This window comes from Centrocercus urophasianus, unplaced genomic scaffold (genome assembly GCF_019232065.1).
Source record: "Centrocercus urophasianus isolate 14NV4802_14NV808 unplaced genomic scaffold, USGS_Curo_1.0 seq_10, whole genome shotgun sequence".
Taxonomy (NCBI): domain Eukaryota; kingdom Metazoa; phylum Chordata; class Aves; order Galliformes; family Phasianidae; genus Centrocercus; species Centrocercus urophasianus.
Window position 1 is genome coordinate 20345571 of NW_024884142.1, and position 17466 is coordinate 20363036.

Below are 17466 nucleotides of genomic sequence, written 5' to 3' on the forward strand. Positions count from 1 at the left end.
GTTCACAAAACATCATTCTCGTGGGAGTTCTCATCAACCTCAATATCTGTTGGAGGGACAACACAGCAGGGCACCAGAAATCAAAGATCTTCCTAGAATGCATTGATGATAACTTTTTCTTCCAAGTGGTACAGCGACCCACAAGAAAAGGTGCATTGTTGGACCTTGTCCTCAGTAATGAGGAGGGGCCAGTGAGTAATGTGAAGCTCAAGAGCAGCCGTGGCCACAGTGACCACAAAACGGTGGAGCACAAAATCCTTAGGGCATCAAAGAGGGTGTGCAACAAGCTTGTTATTCTGGGCTTCAGGAGAGCAGATTTTGAACTCTTCAGGGAGCTGTTTGGCAGAGTAACATGGGAGAAAGCCCTGGAGGGAAGAGGGACCCAAGAGAGCTGGTTAGTATTCAAGTACCATCTCCTCCAATCACAAGAATCACAAGAATCACAAGAATCACAAGGTTGGAAACGACCTATAAGATCATCCAGTCCAACTGTCTCCTCATCACCATTGCCACCACTAGTACTAAACCATATCACGCAGCACGTCATCCAGACACGTCTTGAACACAATCCCAGAGGCAGTGCATCCTGAGAGAAAAAAAAAGGTAAGCAAGAATGCAAGGAGGCCTCTGTGGATTAACAAGGAGTTCTGGACTTACTTAAGCTCAAAAAGAAAGTGTATGGGGAGGGGAAGCTGGAACAGGTTACCTGGAAGTGCAGTAAAAAAGTTGTTTGAGCAGCTAGGGGTCAGGTTAGAAAAGCTGAAATCCGGATAGAATTAAATCTAACCAGGGTCATTGAAGGACACAAGAAGAAATTCTACAGGTATATCAGTGATAAAAAGAAGGTCAGGGAAGATATGGGCCCTGTCCAGAATAAGCCGGAGACCTGGTCATGATGGATGCATAGAAAGCTGAGGTGCTTAATGACTTCTTTGTGTCAGTCTTCACCAACAAGGGCTCTAGCCACCCTGCACAAGCTGCAGAAAACATGGTAAGAAAAGCGAGATGATAAATCTGCCTACTGTAAATGAAGATCAAGTTCTATTCACCACCACTCTCTGGGCCCGGCCCTGCAGACAGTTCTCAACACAATGATGATGATTATACACCTGAAGAACACAGTTTACCAATAAATTAGAGATTCGCCCAAAGCAGAGATTTGGACTCGTTCAGGCTAAAGAATAAAAGCCTGAGGAACCATATCTCATCTTCTACTGTTTTGTGGGAGGAGACAGAGGAAATAAAGTCAAACTTCTGAGGCTGTACAGAAGAGGCTGAGAGAGAGTGAGCACAGTTTATAACAAGAAAAATACAAATTAAACTTAACATTAAGCAGTGGAAAAGGTTGCCCAGAAAGTTTGTAGAATGAGTTCTTGGCCAAATCTTATACTTGGTCTCCAAAATATTGCTCTCTAAAAAATGCTTGGCAGATCTATTTGCTACCAGTCCCTTCAAAGAAAGATCTGGGAAGAAAAGATTAGATTTAAATTTGAAAGTGAGATACGAGATTTATTGATTGGTTGGGAAAAAATTCCTGTTTAGATTCATAGAATCATAGAATCACAAGGTTGGAAACGACCTATAAGATCATCTAGTCCAACCATCTTCTCATTACCACTGCTACCGCAGGCACTAAACCATATCTCACAGATCCTCATCCAGACACCTCTTGAACACTGCCAGGGACAGCGACTCCACCACCTCCCTGGGCAGCCATTCCAGTGCCTGATCACCCTCTGAGAGAAATAGTTCTTGCTTGTGTCCAATCTAAACCTCCTCTGATACACCCTGTGGCCATTACCTCTTGTCCTGCCTGTTGCTTGGGAGAAGAGGCCAAATCCCTCTTCACCACAACCTCCCTTCAGGAAGTTGTAGAGTGCAATGAGGTCTTCCCTGAGCCTCCTCTTCTCTAGACTAAACACTCCCAGCTCCCTCAGCTGCTCTTCATAAGACTCCAGACCCCTCACCAGTTTTGTTGCACTTCTCTGGGTCTCAATGTCTTTCCTGTAGTCAGGGGCCCAAAAATGAACACAATATTCGAGGTGCAGCCTCACCAGTGCTGAGTAGAGGGGGATGATCACCTCCCTGATCCTGCTGGCCACACTATTTCTAATGCAGGCCAGGATGCCCTTGGCCCCTCTTGGCCACCTGGGCACACTGTTGGCTCATATTCAGCCAAGCATCAACCAACACTCCCAGGTCCCTTTCCTCTTTACAATCATCCAGCCACTCATCCCCAAGCCTATAATGCTGCATGGGGTTGTTGTGCCCAAAGTGCAGTACCTGAAACTTGGACTTGTTAAACCTCATCCTGTTCACCTCAGCCCATTGATCCAGCTTATCCAGATACCTCTGAAGGGCCTCTCTACCCTCAGGCAGATCAACACCACTTCCCAACTTGGTGTCATCTGCAAACTTACTGAGGTACACTCAATCCCCTCATCTAGGTAATCAATAAAGATATTAAACAAGATGGGTCCCAGTACCGACCCCCGGGGGATACCACTTGAAAAGGATCACCAGCTGGACTTAACTCCATTCACCACTACCAGTTGAGCACGGCCCTCTAGTCAGTTCCTTATCCAAAGAAGGGTATACCTGTCCAGGCCACGGGCAGCCAGTTTCCCCAGAAGAAGCCTGTGAGAGACCGTGTCAAAGGATTTGCTGAAGTCTAAGCAGACTACACCAACAGCCCTTCCCTCATCTACCAGTCTGGTCACCCAGTCATAGAAGGAGATGATGTTGGTCAAGCATGACCTGCCTTTCACGAATCCATGCTGTCTGGGCCTGGTCCCCTGGACACCATGCATGTGCCATATGATCTCACCCAAGATGATTTGCTCCATTACTTTCCCCGGTCTGAGGTCAGGCTAACAGGCCTATAGTTCCCCGGATTCTCCTTATGGCCCTTCTTGAAGATGGGAGTCACATCAGCATGCCTCCAATCCTCTGAGACCTCTCCAGTTAACCAGGAGTGGTGATAGATGGCCGAGAGCAGCTCGGCAATCACCCCTACCAGCTCCCTCAGCACCCAAGGCTGTAGCCCATTCGGTCCCATGGACTTGTGACAGTCCAGGAGGAGGAGAAGCTCTCTGACTCTCTCCACCGGAATCACTGGGGGCATATTCTGAACAGCGTTCCAGACTTCCAGATCAGGGCATAAAATGCCCAGAGGATAACTGGTCTGGCTATTAAAGGCAGATGTAAAGAAGGCATTGAGGACCTCAGCCTTCTCCTTGTCCTCAATGGCAACATTTCCTGCTGCATCAAGTATAGGATGAAAATTATCCTTGGTTCTTCTTTTGCTGTTGATATATTTATAAAAGGATTTTTTATTCTCTTTTACTGCAGTGGCAGATTTCAGGTTGGGCTTTCACCTTCCTAACTTCTTCCCTGCATACCTTAGCTACTTCTCTGTAATCTCCCCAAGTAACCTGTCCCTTCTTTCAGAGGACATAGGCTCTCATTTTCTCCCTGAGTCTCAACAGTAGTTCCTGGCTCATACACACAGGTCGTCTACCCCTATGGCTCGCCTTACGGCACTCAGGGACAGCCTGTTCTTGTGCCTTTAAGATTTCCATCTTGAGGAGCATCTAGGCTTCCTGGACCCCTTTACCCTTAAGAAGCGAGAGTCTTTAGTCTTGTTACGTGGTAGAAGTTGCTAATAACAATCAGAAACTCAGTCACATGTAATTTAATGTATCTGTTAAGATTTTTGTAGTAGAGAAAAAAAGATGCTACAGCCAATTTGCAATAAATTGATCAGTTTGAATGTGACAGTAGCTATATTTTAAATCATTATTCCACAGCTTGTATGAACACCTTGTTCTCTTCTGGATCCACTTCACCGTTCAGAAACTAACTCTCAAAATGTTAATAGAATTTGTCAATTAATTCTAAATACCTTCTGTAATATAACAGTCAACTTCGACTAATCTCCTTCTGGTTTGATATCTTGAGTCCAGTCCAAGAAAAGAAGCCTTGGCTCGTTGACTTTAGGAGGTCTTGCATCTATTTTATTAAAACTAATAGAGCTTGGATATAAACAGACAGGAACAAGAGACAAGATTTCTTCATAGCTGGCTTTACACAAAGGAATAATTTGATTCAAATTGAAAACAAAGAGCACAATGAATCACACACTTGGATAGGCATATTTTTCCTTAATGTGCCAACTTTGTGCTTAGTTAAACTGTATCCTTGTACAGTGCTCAATTTTTTTTATATTTTTTTATTTTTTATTTTTTTATTTTTTTATTTTTTAACTGTGATTCAAAAGATGAGAAGTTGGGATTGTGTGGCTTTAAACAGTCCTGTGGAATGAGCATGAGAATACAGGACTCATTTTCTCTGCTGTGATACCAATGTAAATTCTATTCCTTACTTTCAGATATCCACCTTGAATTAATTGCCTTGCAGTGAGCAAACTTACTCTGACAGAGATTAGAGGATGAGGAATGCAGAGTTATTGACATGCCTTTAATGGATCGTATGGCTTTTGATTCATACGCATAGCTTTTGTCCTTAGAGGCTAGCAAGAAGGCATTGAATCTTCATGTCCTTATTCTTCAGTGAATGTGCTATTTGTTATCATAGAAAGTTTCCATTAACACTAACACTTTCTTTTTCTTTGCTTATTTTTTCTTTTCCAAAAAACAACCTGGATGGGCCACTTTCGAAAAGGGACTGTGAATCACATACAATTTCTTGCAACTCTAATACAGATATCTTCACTGTGGACATGAGGAACTTAAGATATGTTTTTTTTACGTTCTGTCTCACTTGTCAGAATAAGGTTTTATGCTTGTTAGAAGTCCTCTTCAGTGATTAGGAAGTCAGTGTGAAAAACTTGAGGCTCAGAACCTATGGAAAATAACATTTCTAAATTACAGGCAGAAAATTTTCTTTATTGGATTCAGCTGTTGAACATGATTTTCTATACTCAGATTTCAACAAAACCAGAGGGACTGTGTAATATTCCTGGGTTTTTTATATATGCAAAACAAACAATTCATTAAGCTATTATGATTGCAGCTACAGTGATACCAATACTGATAGTCTAAATTATCTAATATTTAAAGAAAGAGACTCACTAGTAATGCACTTAACGTTGATACACAAATGGTGTTATGCTTACTTCTTTATTCCCTTCTGGGTCTTTAGGTAAATGTTAACAATTTTATTTAAGAAGATGAGGCTGGTAGAAGGCTGCAATAACTTGCCAGCATCTGAGTTCTTCATTGATATGATTTTGGTGATAAGAATTTCTTTCTTCTCGTACTCATTTCCAGTTCAAGTCATTTTTGTGCATTTTCTTTCACTTGATCATTCTTCCTTCACTGATCAACAAATTCTATTTTATGATGAAGTTTTACTGTACATAACAGGTTTTACATATGTACTTGTTCTTTTTTCCCCTCTAAAAGGCATGAAGGCTTTTAAGCCATACTCTCAAAATGCATTCACAACTGAGTGTAGAAGCACAGCTAATTGTAAATTTAATCTTCAACAATTTTCGCATTTCTATGAAAAAGGTTTTTTCATTAAATAAGAGTTTTCAAATGAAAAAAAATTACTACAAAAATTCCCATTAGCCCATTTAGCACTAGAAACTTGCTCATTTATAAGAGTTTTTGACTTCCTTCCTGCGTGGCATGAGTCCAATAACGTTCCAGAGGCAAATGTCATGACATAGCAATTTCTTAGATTAAAACTAAAAGTTTAGTTTGATCAGTACCTGGATCAACATACACATTTTTGGAATGAGGCTTTTATCACCAACTTTCCCAGTGAAATTTCCAACAAACATTTCATTTTAAAAGCTAGCTAGCATGTACTTTAGCTAACTAGATAGTTCAATTAACATTTCAGTTAGTCTGAGCTGGTACTTTTTTAAGTGATCAGAAATCTAACTTATAGTTAGGTAATTCTGAACTCCTTCAAAAATCCGTATGAAATATTTTGTTCTATTGACATATGTGGGAGGCATGCATTGCAGGGTGTCAATTGTTCCAGCACAGTTTCATGAGTAATAAGTTGGAGAGTCCCACAGAACCACATCCCAAGAAAAGAGGAAGGGGGAAAAGTAGGGAGATGATTTTAAAAATTAAACAGCAGCAATGAGCTGAGGGAGAAAATTAGTTTGCAAAATATGATATTGGAATGCAAGATAACACAGTTGCCTCGCTCCAATTTATAGGAGGGAGAGGAGGTTCTTTTATTATCTATATACCCGGCGTGAGATTAAGAAGCAACGGTTCAAATGTTGGTCCAACCAGTTTATTACAAATCTTAATCAGGGGAAATGGGGAAGGGGAGAACGGACACTATTATGAATTAGGGTAATGGGGGAAGGGAAGGAGGGCGATAGAAAAGATAGAAAAGAAGAAGCAAGGGGTCTTTATAGGCAGCAAGAGGGAGATAGTCACCACCATGGATCCAGCGAGGTTCATAGTTCAGTCTTTGATCTTCAGTAGTGGTGGGTCGTCAGGCAGAGTTGTCCTGTTGCCAACGACGACGACGACCATGGTGATGATGGCCCTTTTTCAATGCTTCAAAGTGGTTGAGTCAGCTGTTTTTGGAGTGACAGCTCAAATCCAAAGTGGTCGAATCAGCTCTCCTTTGAGTGACAGCTCAAACCCAAGGTGGTTGAGTCAGTTCTCCTTGTGGTAGCAGCTTCTGGCTCTGGGATCTCAGCAGGAACCTCCTTTTTTCTTATCTTTCTGGCCTTACCAGCAGATAAGAGGAAGCAGGGAGGCACCAACTAGCATCTTGCCTTCGCAAGATACAATGGTATCATCCCCCAGCCTTCCATTCTTAGCTGGAGCGGTTTGGCCACAGGCCAGATCTTCCGCCAGTGAACACTGCTGAGCACTCTCTTCCGCTCTTCTACAGAGCAAGCAGCTCCGGGGGAAGGGGCTTGCAAATGTTCCCAAAGCGATATCGATTGTCACACAGTTAGCATCCATCAGTTGCCTCCTTGACAAGTCACTCAAAGTCTTATCACAAGAAAAACCTCAGGAAGCAAGCTTTGAGCCAAAAAAAACTAAGAAGGATTCTCACAACAGTACAATACAATATAATTGTAATTGAAGCCAATAAATCAAATAAAATGAGAGAGTGTGTCCAAAAACCAAAGGCCTTACTCTAATGCTGAAGGGAAGAGATGTCTAGGGAGCACACTGCAGAGAAGAAGAGAAAGAAGAAAGGGAAGTCTCATGACTCCCAAATAGTCTTATCTTTCCCTCTTATTGAAAAAGAAAAATGGAACAGTGAAGATGCAATTGTTGTTCTCTTCTATGAAAGCTACCCTGGAACTATTGATAATCCACAGTACTGTAGCACTAGCTCTTTAACTCCCAGTGCACTACATAATGTTATGACCCTGGTAAACACAAACCTAGCAAAAACAGTTCCACAGAGAAGTTCGCTTTTTCCAGTTGCTGATAAGACCCAAACTACTTTTCCCAAAGTGTCCTTCACATGTACTACAGGGACCTTATCTCCCTCTACAGTATGTTGGGAGCTAGATTGGGTGGGGCAATCTAAACTGATAGGTCCAAATGTTGACCAGCCAGATGGCTTCTGCTGAATATATCTCCCAATGATTAAACGGTTGGTTCTGCCACCCATTTCTTTCAACATAGTATTTAACAACCCACTGTGTTCAATTTTACTAGAAGCTGGAGTGTGACAGGGGATATGATAAATCTACTCAATGCCATGATCTTTGGTCCAAGCATTTACAAGAGAATTTTTGTAAGGAGTCCCATTATCTGACTCAATTCTTTCTGGGATGCCATGTCACCACAGGACTTGTTTCTCAAGACCTAATATGGTGTTTTGAGTTGTAGCATGGGGTACTGCATATGTTTCAAGCCACCAAGTGGTTACTTCTACCATGGTAAAGAAGTAGTGCTTGGCACTGTGGTTTTGTGGCAAGGTGATATAATCAACTTGCCATGCCTCTCCATATTTACACTTTTGCCATTGCCCTTCCACCCAGAGGGATTTCATCCTCTTGGCTTGTTGAATTGCTGTGCACATTTCACAGTCATGAATAACCTGTGCAATAGCATCCATAGTTTAGTTTGCCTCTCCATCTCTGGCTCACTTACATGTTGAATCTCTTCCTTGATGGCCTGAGGTTTGATGGTTCCATCAAGCTAGAAATAATTTATCCTTAAAATAATTGTGATTCAACTTATTTCTTAATTAAAACATCTATTTTAGATTGATCATTTTATTAGTTCTGAAGGTCTTCAGGTTGGTTCAGTTATATTGTTGCATATAGAATTGTATCACTTGTGAAGTACTCATGTTCAAGTTTCAGTACACTAGTACCAAGGGTGAAAGTTATGATGAAGTTCATTGCATAGAATCTATACTGTTCTCCATATATCAGGAAGTTGTTCTGCACTCTGAATCTCAAGCTAAAACTCCGGTGTATAATCTGTTCATAGAGTATATCAGGTAGACTGGGGGAACAGGCAGAACAATTTTGGCTTAATACGCTTGTACCACAGAAATACTCAAGCAATTTGCAAACTTGGAAAGATCTTTTATTTCAATTTTAGTTTCAGATCCAATTTTACTTTCCATAAAATCATCTTGATTTTGAACAATCCTAATGCTCCATTAATGAGCAGAAAGTTGACAAATAATGATATATCAAAACTTGATGTAATGCTCTGTTATTAAATACAGAAATAACTGAATTGACATGCATAATAATAATAATAAACTTTTTAATTAAAATCTACTAACAAATGGCAGAGGAAACATTGAAGTTAATGAATATCCAATCAGCTTCTATTTCTCTCTAGTAGGACAAAATTGAAGCAACCAGATAAGAAAAAATAAATAAATAAATAAATAAATATTTCTTTGAGAAAGTGATCAAGGTATCTGATCTAAAATTCATGAGTTCACATCCTCTGTTTCTTCTGCTGTCTATATTCTCTTCTTCTATTACCACTATGAGATAAGGGTAATTGCCTAGTACAGAGAAGATGTTTCCTTCATATTTTGAGACGGTGAATGAAAGGGTATGAAAGTAAACATAGATTCTGAATTTATTTTCAGTCCATAGACAGAGTCCATAAATTCTGTTTTGTAGAAATGGCTATAACCCATCAAATTCCATTCTCACTACTATTTATATTATCTGGGGAGCAATTTTCCTGAAATCAATACTGAGATTGGAATCTTAAATAATATTTTGTTCATGGTGGCAACCTTTTATCTTTCTTTAACTTTGTGGATATTAAAATAATAGATACTCTTATCCCAAGGTGGTTCATAAAAGTAAGGTTTTCTCATTTTTAAAAAACATGAAGTACTGAATGCATTATGTATGCAAAATTCAAAAGGTTTATTGGACTTGGGAGATAAGTATATTCTATTTCACTGTAGTTGCTCTTCTCTATAATAGAAGAATTTCATCAAGAACTTCATTGCATCTGGATTAATAATTAGTTGCACAAGTGTAACCAACATCATGGCCATGGCCTTTAGAATAATTTCATTTAATAATGTATCATCCATCTGAACTTTTTTTTTGAGGTACAATGTTATTAAAATCTGGATATATTTTTTGAATTATATTAAGAAGAAAAGGAGTAATCACAAACAAATTTTAATTCCAAGATTTTCTCATCCAAAATATTTGTAATACCTGGCACTCACAGATTTGGGTAACATTTCTGGGATAGTGAGATGTCTGTAAAGGACTGAAATAATCTTTCATAATATTTTCTTGAGGCAGAGATTAAGAAAATTAGAACCTTTATGACACAATTTCCATTTCTTATGAACAAACTTGAACAAAAATCTGATTTTTATGGCCAAATTTTATTCTAGTGGCCATCAGTATCACTACCAAAGTATCTGTAGTCAGAGGAAGCAGTGCTGTAGATTTGAAGAATAAGCTTAATGTGTCATATGGTTTGTTTCACATTATGATGAGTTAAAATGCTTTGGACTCAGAGTTAATCAATTTTCACTTTTGTCACAAAGGCCAGGAAAAGTACTTAAACTATTTATTGGCTCTTAAGTCTTGAGAAGTCTTGAAAAAAGCAAGAATTTTACTTATTTTACTTCAATTTAGTTCACTTTAAGATTTAAACTACTATCCTCATCTTTTGTTTTCTTCTTTGTTTCTGTTCAAATGTATAATTGTGCATTTCTTACAAGTGTGTTCTTAATATGTAAGGTAATGAAGTTATCACATCTAAGAGAACTCTGGATAAAGCCTTTGACTTAACAGCAACCTAATCCATCAAAGGCAAATGTTTAGAAAAGTGGTTATCATACTTTGTGTAAAAAAATAAACAAGAAATAATTTTTTTCATTGACTTGCCTATTTCCAGATTAGCAACTTTCATAACAAAAAGAGAATAACTAGGTGCAGTGCAATTGTCAGATCACAGCCTAAGCTGATGGTTGAGCACCAAGCGAGAAGGCACTGCTGACCCAAGGAACTCATGTGCAAACAATGCACCTGAGCGACCAGAAGGGACGGGGCCTAGATCCACCGCTCCTCACCCTCATTTAAGTGTTAGCAGCCAAGGGAGTAACATTTCAGAGGATAGGGATTGCACTTCTCTTGAGCTGTCACTGGTTGTTGGAAAGGGTGAGCTAATGTTCCTTCTTTATTACCTCTTATTTCTTCACAGTGCCTGTATCCCATTCAAAGGCACTGTTATCAGTTTCTTTTATCATGCAGTAAGATTTGTAGGCAGTACTAGAGCAATATTAAACAATATGTTCTATAGCAAGAACAACTTGTTTCTTGTCTAACCTGTTTCTATTCAATAAATATTATGTTACAGTCAAAAAGGCTCTGCAAGCGTAGTAAGAGCTGGAAATTAGTGAGCTAAAATACTGGAGATATACCTTCTTGGTAAGTAAAAAAGAAATTCAAGATACTAATTTAAACAAATCTAGTAAAACACGTGTTCAGAATTTTAATTGCTGTTGCCTGAGGTCCTCACTCATTCTTAAGGAGGGTAAAAGATTTTCTAATGGAAGAAGTAAATAATGAAGACAGTGGCATCATCCCAAAAGAAGAGGTATAACAGAGAATTACTCTAAAAACATTCCACATATAAAAAAATAACCTAAGCAGCTTGACAGGAAAAAAAAAAAAAAAAGAAAAAAAAAAGAAAAAAAAAAAAAGAAAAAAAAGAGGTTTGAAGTATACATTTATTTGAAAATCTTAATGTTGGGAAGCTTTTGACAAATAGTGTCAAAAGGACTAAGAGAAGAAAAGGTGCCAAAAACCCAAGAATTTTTGATTTAGAGTGGTATGCATTTAATAAACAATGTCTACTTTTGCCAATCAGCAGTCATTTCAGAGAAAAAAAACAAAACAAAAACAAAATAAAAACATTAAAATGGTGTGCTTTTTCTTGCTATCTTGAGTCTTCCATCAGTTCTTAACAATAATGTTTTCACATTCTCAGTTTATTAACAACAGATCTAAAAAGATCAAGGGGAAGCAGCAGGGCCCTTAAATCTGTCAGATCAGTGACCCTGTAATTCCCCTGACAGCTCTGAATATTCTAATGAGCCCCGTCTGATCACAAGCACATCAACACAGGTTACACTTTCATCATACATTGATAATGGTTGCATTCAATCTCACCTTATCATGTAAAATATTTAGGGTATTTAAAGCTCTACAACATAAGTGTAATGAAGTACAGGCAATTAATAGAAGAAAATCTTCTGCTCTGCATTTATTTATCACATTTTCCTCACATAAATGTTTTTCACTGTTCTTTATAAAAACAACTGAATATGTCTAATGTAATCCAGTGAAGCCTACATACATTTTTTCTCTCAAACTTCCATAAAGATTTGTTTCCTTTTGCACTTTATTGTTGTGTTATTTCTTTTCTTCCTAGTTCTAAAAAAATATATATGTAAATATTTTTTTTTTTCTGCAATGTTCTCATGGGGAAATAGTCAAAGAAAATTTACTTACTGTTCCCTTTAAAATATGTGAAATATCCATGGCGAAGTTGAAGTATCTCATTTTTTTTTCCAAAGAAAATCTGCTTAATAAAAGCTAAATAACATTGTGATTACTCTCTAAATGAATATGAATTACTTGATAAATAATTTTTGGTAGCGTCACATTTAATTACACATTTTACAGAACATAAATAGTGAAGTATGTAAGAAAAGGAAAAACAAGAATACCATAGCACCAGCATGTGGCCTGCAAATATTACACTATAAAAACTTTAAATGAAAATATTTAATGGAGGAAAAAAGCTCTCAATAATGCTTTGAATTATTAGTGCTGTTTTTACAGATCATTTGTTCTTTTTAAAGAGTCACTGATATGAGTGCAGTAATAAAGAGTCTGATTTCCTGTATATACCTGAAGAAACAGCTGGTCCTGAGGCAGGTTCATAAATCTCATTTCTGTGCTGGAGAGTTCATCTTTTTAGGTAACAACAATACTCTTTTTTCCCTTAATGAGTGGCATCATGGACCTGCATAGCAATTTGCCAAAGGAATTTTTATCTGTAGTGCAATAGGATACATCTTTACTTGACAAAGAAATAAACTGAAACATGGTGGTATTAACTCTGGGCTCTTACGTGCAAAAAAGCATGGCTTTCTATTGGATGTTTACTGTTGTTATTTATCCTGCTCCTATTTTCATTTAGTTTCTAATTTCCTCTTGTGCAGTGTAGAACTCATCTTTCATCTTTTGAAGCTTAGCAGTTTGAATTCATCATATAAGTTGTACCAAAACTGTATATGGATTTAATATATTCACTTGTAAACGGCAGTGAAATAGCAGAAGAGTTACATAGAGTGGCATAGAGTTGGTACGTACCTGCAATGGAATTATTGCCAAGTGAATAGGACAAACAATTGAATGCAAAAGTTATGACATTCAATAATTTTCTGAGCAGTTGGATTGATGAATGGGACATAGTTCAGAATAGCCATAGGCAACTGAGGGAGTAATTCATCCTTGCAGTCTATACTCCTAACTGCATGAGCCACTCATGAACATTGATTTTTTCTTTGTTTCTGTTATCCCAGGCTATGGTTCTCCATCAGTTAGAATCTGATTGTGGTCTCGCTTAATACTTCCCAACTTGTTTTAGCTGTATCCATCTTCTTTTACATCTTGCCACAGCACCTGACATGAAGGATGGGAAAGGAAACATGCTTATGCGGGTGTTTGCTTGTACACATATAGCATGATTCATATCTCACTGAGTCTTAATTCAGTTTCCATGTATGGGCATCTGTCCTGATTTTATGATTTTTGTTATCTGTATTCCAAATCATAGCATCATGTAGCATGCTGGGAGTTAAAGAGTTAATGCTGCAGTTCTGTGGAATGTTGATAGATTGTTCTGGCTTCCTGGTCTCTTAAGAAAAGAATGAACTATATCTCCCAGAAGACTTCATGATTCCATTTCTGGTTCAGAGGGAAAGATGAAACTGACTGGGAGTCATGAGATTGTCTCTCTGCCTGCTTTCCTCAGTCTTGCCTCCCTGGCTGTCTTGCCTACAGCATTAGAGAAAGGCCTTTGGTTTTGGGCACTCTCTAACTTTTTATTTGATTTGTTAGCTTCAATTCCAATTAGATTCTATTATATTGTATTATCTCACATTCCTCTATCATATTTAGTTAATTAGTTCTCTCCCTTGGCTCATTGCTGCTTTTTCTTTTTATTTTTTCTTGTCCAGGCTCACATCCCTACCTTTTTCCCTTCCCCCTTCCCTTTTTCCCAGAGCGAAGGGCAGTGGGACAGCATATGATTGGTTAGAAAACTGCCATATGGTTTTTCACAAACTTGCATGGCCTCAGTAGTGAAGCTTATCAGGATTGCTCTGGCTGATCTTTTCCTGATATGCCTGCAGCTTATTTTTAAGTGGTTTGGTTGGTATGTGTCTTGCATATTTACTTCTTATGTGTCTTTATGAAGTTGCAGTCATAGAAACATATGAGATCTAACTGTATCCAACTGGAGGTTTTCATGTTGTAGCTAGAAAACTTAAGGAGAGGGAATTAGGTAAATTAAATGGATTAAGTAAATCAAAGTGTAAAGTATTTGACAATTTTTTCCTCAAACTCAAGAAATAGTTTTTGTCAGGCATGTGAAGGAGATAAAACAAAAGCTGAGCTAGTAGCACGAATAAATTCAGAAAGAATATAATAAGTAAATTAAGAAATAAATCAAAAATCTAAACAACAAAAAATATGGCCCCATTTACAGAAGTTAAAAAAAGTATGAATAAAGATAAATAATGCTAAATTAATCCAACTGAAAGATCTTGTAAATATTTTAAATACAATTCAGTGGCTTCTAGACATATAAGTGAAAACAAAATAAGGATATATTCAGGAAGAATTGACCAGGTGTGAAAGTTTGCCAGAACTAACTGAAGCTTTAACAGTATAAGAGTTTCTGTTGGATACTAATGGAAATAAACACAGGGAAAAAGAACTTACTATGTTCTGTGTACATTGGAAAAGGGTTAATTGAGATAGAGTAGGTGACAAAACTCTTACAAATAACTTGAATTGTAGGGATGGAGCAAAGCATTTTATAGATACTTTTGTTTGCTTTTGCATGATGTAATGGGAAAAAAGTTGCACGTCTGTAAGTGAAGAAGAAAACTGATCTAAGGAAGCTCAATCATGTTACTACAATCTCAAAAACATGCCAGGCTTTTAAATTATATTGAAGGGAAAAATGAATACAGAGAAGTTTAAGTGGAATTCTTCAAAACTGACATTCATATTCAGACTGAATTGTGATTACAGGATGTTAAACGCTTCTGAGAAAACAAAGCTAGAAGGCAATATTCGTAGAGAACAAGACTGCATAAACAGTTGAAGAACTATGAAAAAAGCCTGAGGACTTTTCATGATATAACTGATTATTAGCCTTCATTAAACATAACAAGAGATATATTACTTGCCAATATATATTTCTTTTCAATATGATAAAAATAGCCTGCACCTAGCTACTCATATCCAAAGGCATAATTTCTCTGCATGAAACTCTAAGTATGGTGCAGTCAATACCCTGTAAAACGTCTGCAATAAAAAAAGGATGAGCATGCATACGTACACAAATCAAAATAAGGTTATCCTCAGGACAGAAATGACTTTACTCCAGATCTTTCCTCCATTCACTCTTTGCAATTTATTATAATCCTCCTGTATGGCAGCACCATGCAGTGCTTCAATGCTGTACCTAAAGCTGATTTGATGTTTTCACCATAGCACTTCTATTTTTATTGATTTTTAACTTCTCTTTATGTTCATCTTTTCCTAAAATTAGACACATACATTTTCAGGTTTACAGTCTTCATCCTAAATCTCACCTTTCCCGCACTTCCTTCTAAATCTAAATTTACAAGTGCTTACCAGTAAAATGGATGTTTATTATAAACTGACTTAGCATTTAATGTTTCTGGAATTGCACGTGGAGAACTGAGACGAAGGTAGTCTTCATCACAGCTGTGAAGTTAAAAAACACAGTTAAAAATGCACGAATTACTTTTGTGTTTAAAAAATACAATATTTTCACCTATCTTCAATTTGAACACTAATAAAGTGAATTAAAGACGTACTTTACATGCCTAAGATGATTCAGATGTATATGAAAATGCACATGAAACCTACAAGATGCAAATGAACCTACAAGAATCAAATAAAAATATTAATCAGTTATTCTACTATGATGTTTAAAAATGACAATAAGATTAACAAAGCTTTGTGCATACTAACTTGATTCTTTTAGAAAAATGCAGCCACTGATGGTCTTATTTTACCATTTATTTGAATAATTTTTCTGGTTAGACTTTTGCCAGGTCATGATTTTTCAGTCTGAAAGTCCTGTAGATCTGTGGATAATAGATAATATGTTTCCTAAGGTACAAGTTTTGTCCAAAATAGTACATGTATTACTATTTACAAGCTAAGAACTGTGTAAGGTTTCTAAGTTCTGTGAAGAAAAATCCCCTTGTATATTCTATCATAAAACTCAGCATGTGAAATAAGAAATAAATTGTCAAACAAGCATGGGCAAATAAACTGTGCAATCAGAAACAAACAAAAGCTGCTTCAGACTTCAGGTTTGAAGTTTTGCTGGATTTAGAAGATTCTGATTTTGCCACAGGGCAAAAATATTCTTAACAAACAAAAACTGTGTATCCTGTGTAACAACAAGTTTCCCAAGTGTACTCAGGCAAGAATGGAAATACAGATATTAGAAAATTGCAGAGCAAAAAAGTAGATTGACTCCTCTAAATTCTCACTCTTCTAGCATAGTTCTTTAGTTTTTTGTTAATTCTGTAGTATAAATCATTCCCTTGGCCTTTTTATTCATCTACGTTACTGAAGGTTACTCATAAAAAAATGAGTAAAAACCTGCAGGGTTTTTGTTGTTGATGCAGTTTATTTACTTTTCCCCCCAAGAATGATCTCATTGAAGACTGTCTTTGAAGACAGTACACATAAGAGGGTAGAAATAAGCAATGAAAATCAGACCGTCAGCTTTCTGAACCAAGTGCTATTGAAGAAGATCAGTTATTAGATTTGATCTCACCGGCACACAGTAGAGCAGGATCACTGCTGGATACGGTTCTTTTGATGCAGCCCAGGATATGGTTGTCTTTCAGGGGTGTGAGGACACACTTCTGTCTCATGTCCAGCTTGTTATCCACCAGTACCTCCTCCAAGCCCTTTTCAGCAGGGTTGTTCTCAATTCTTTCATTCCCTAACTTGTATTGATAGAGGGGTTGCCACAACTTAGGTGAAAGACCTTATACTGAGGCTTACTGAAGCTCATGTAGTTCTCTTGTGCCAATGCTTGAACTTGTCTAGGTCTCTCTAGATAACATCCAATCCCTCAGGCATGTCAATCCTTTTGAGGATGCTCAGGGCATTCTACATAGCTAAAATTCAATGAAGGTTAGCTTTGCAGACTTGTGGGTACTGACTGATGAAAGAATATGATTTTAACCCTGAAATAGATTTGTGCTACAATTATGTTCTCTGTTTAGCTGAGGAAGGTGGTGATGCTATTTATCCACTGCCTGCTCTTTTTGTGTGCAGTAGTGGATACAGAGTGAGTCCAGAGGAGGACCACTAAGGTGATCAGAGGGCTAGAGCACTTTTCCTGTGAAGAAACATTGAGGGAACTAGACTTGTTTAGCTTGGAGAAGACTCCAGGTAGAACTCATTGCAGCCTTCCTGTGTTTGAAGGGAGCATATAAACAGAAGGGGGAATGGCTGTTAATGTTGGACAACAGGGAATAGTTTTAAACTGAGACAGGGAAGGTTTAGGTTAGATATTAGGAGGAAGTTTTTCATGCAGAGGGTGGTGAACAGGTTGCCCAAGGCGGTTGTGGATGCCCCATTCCTGGAGGCATTAAAGGCAAGGCTGGATGTGGCTCTGGGCAGCCTGGCTGGTG

General features: G+C 37.8%; 1 pseudogene; it reads right to left on the reverse strand.

The window, feature by feature from the left end:
* Nucleotides 1–1674: 1674 nt before the first annotated feature.
* LOC122163232 lies at nucleotides 1675–3124 on the reverse strand (annotated as a pseudogene).
* Between the last annotated feature and the right edge of the window lie 14342 nt (nucleotides 3125–17466).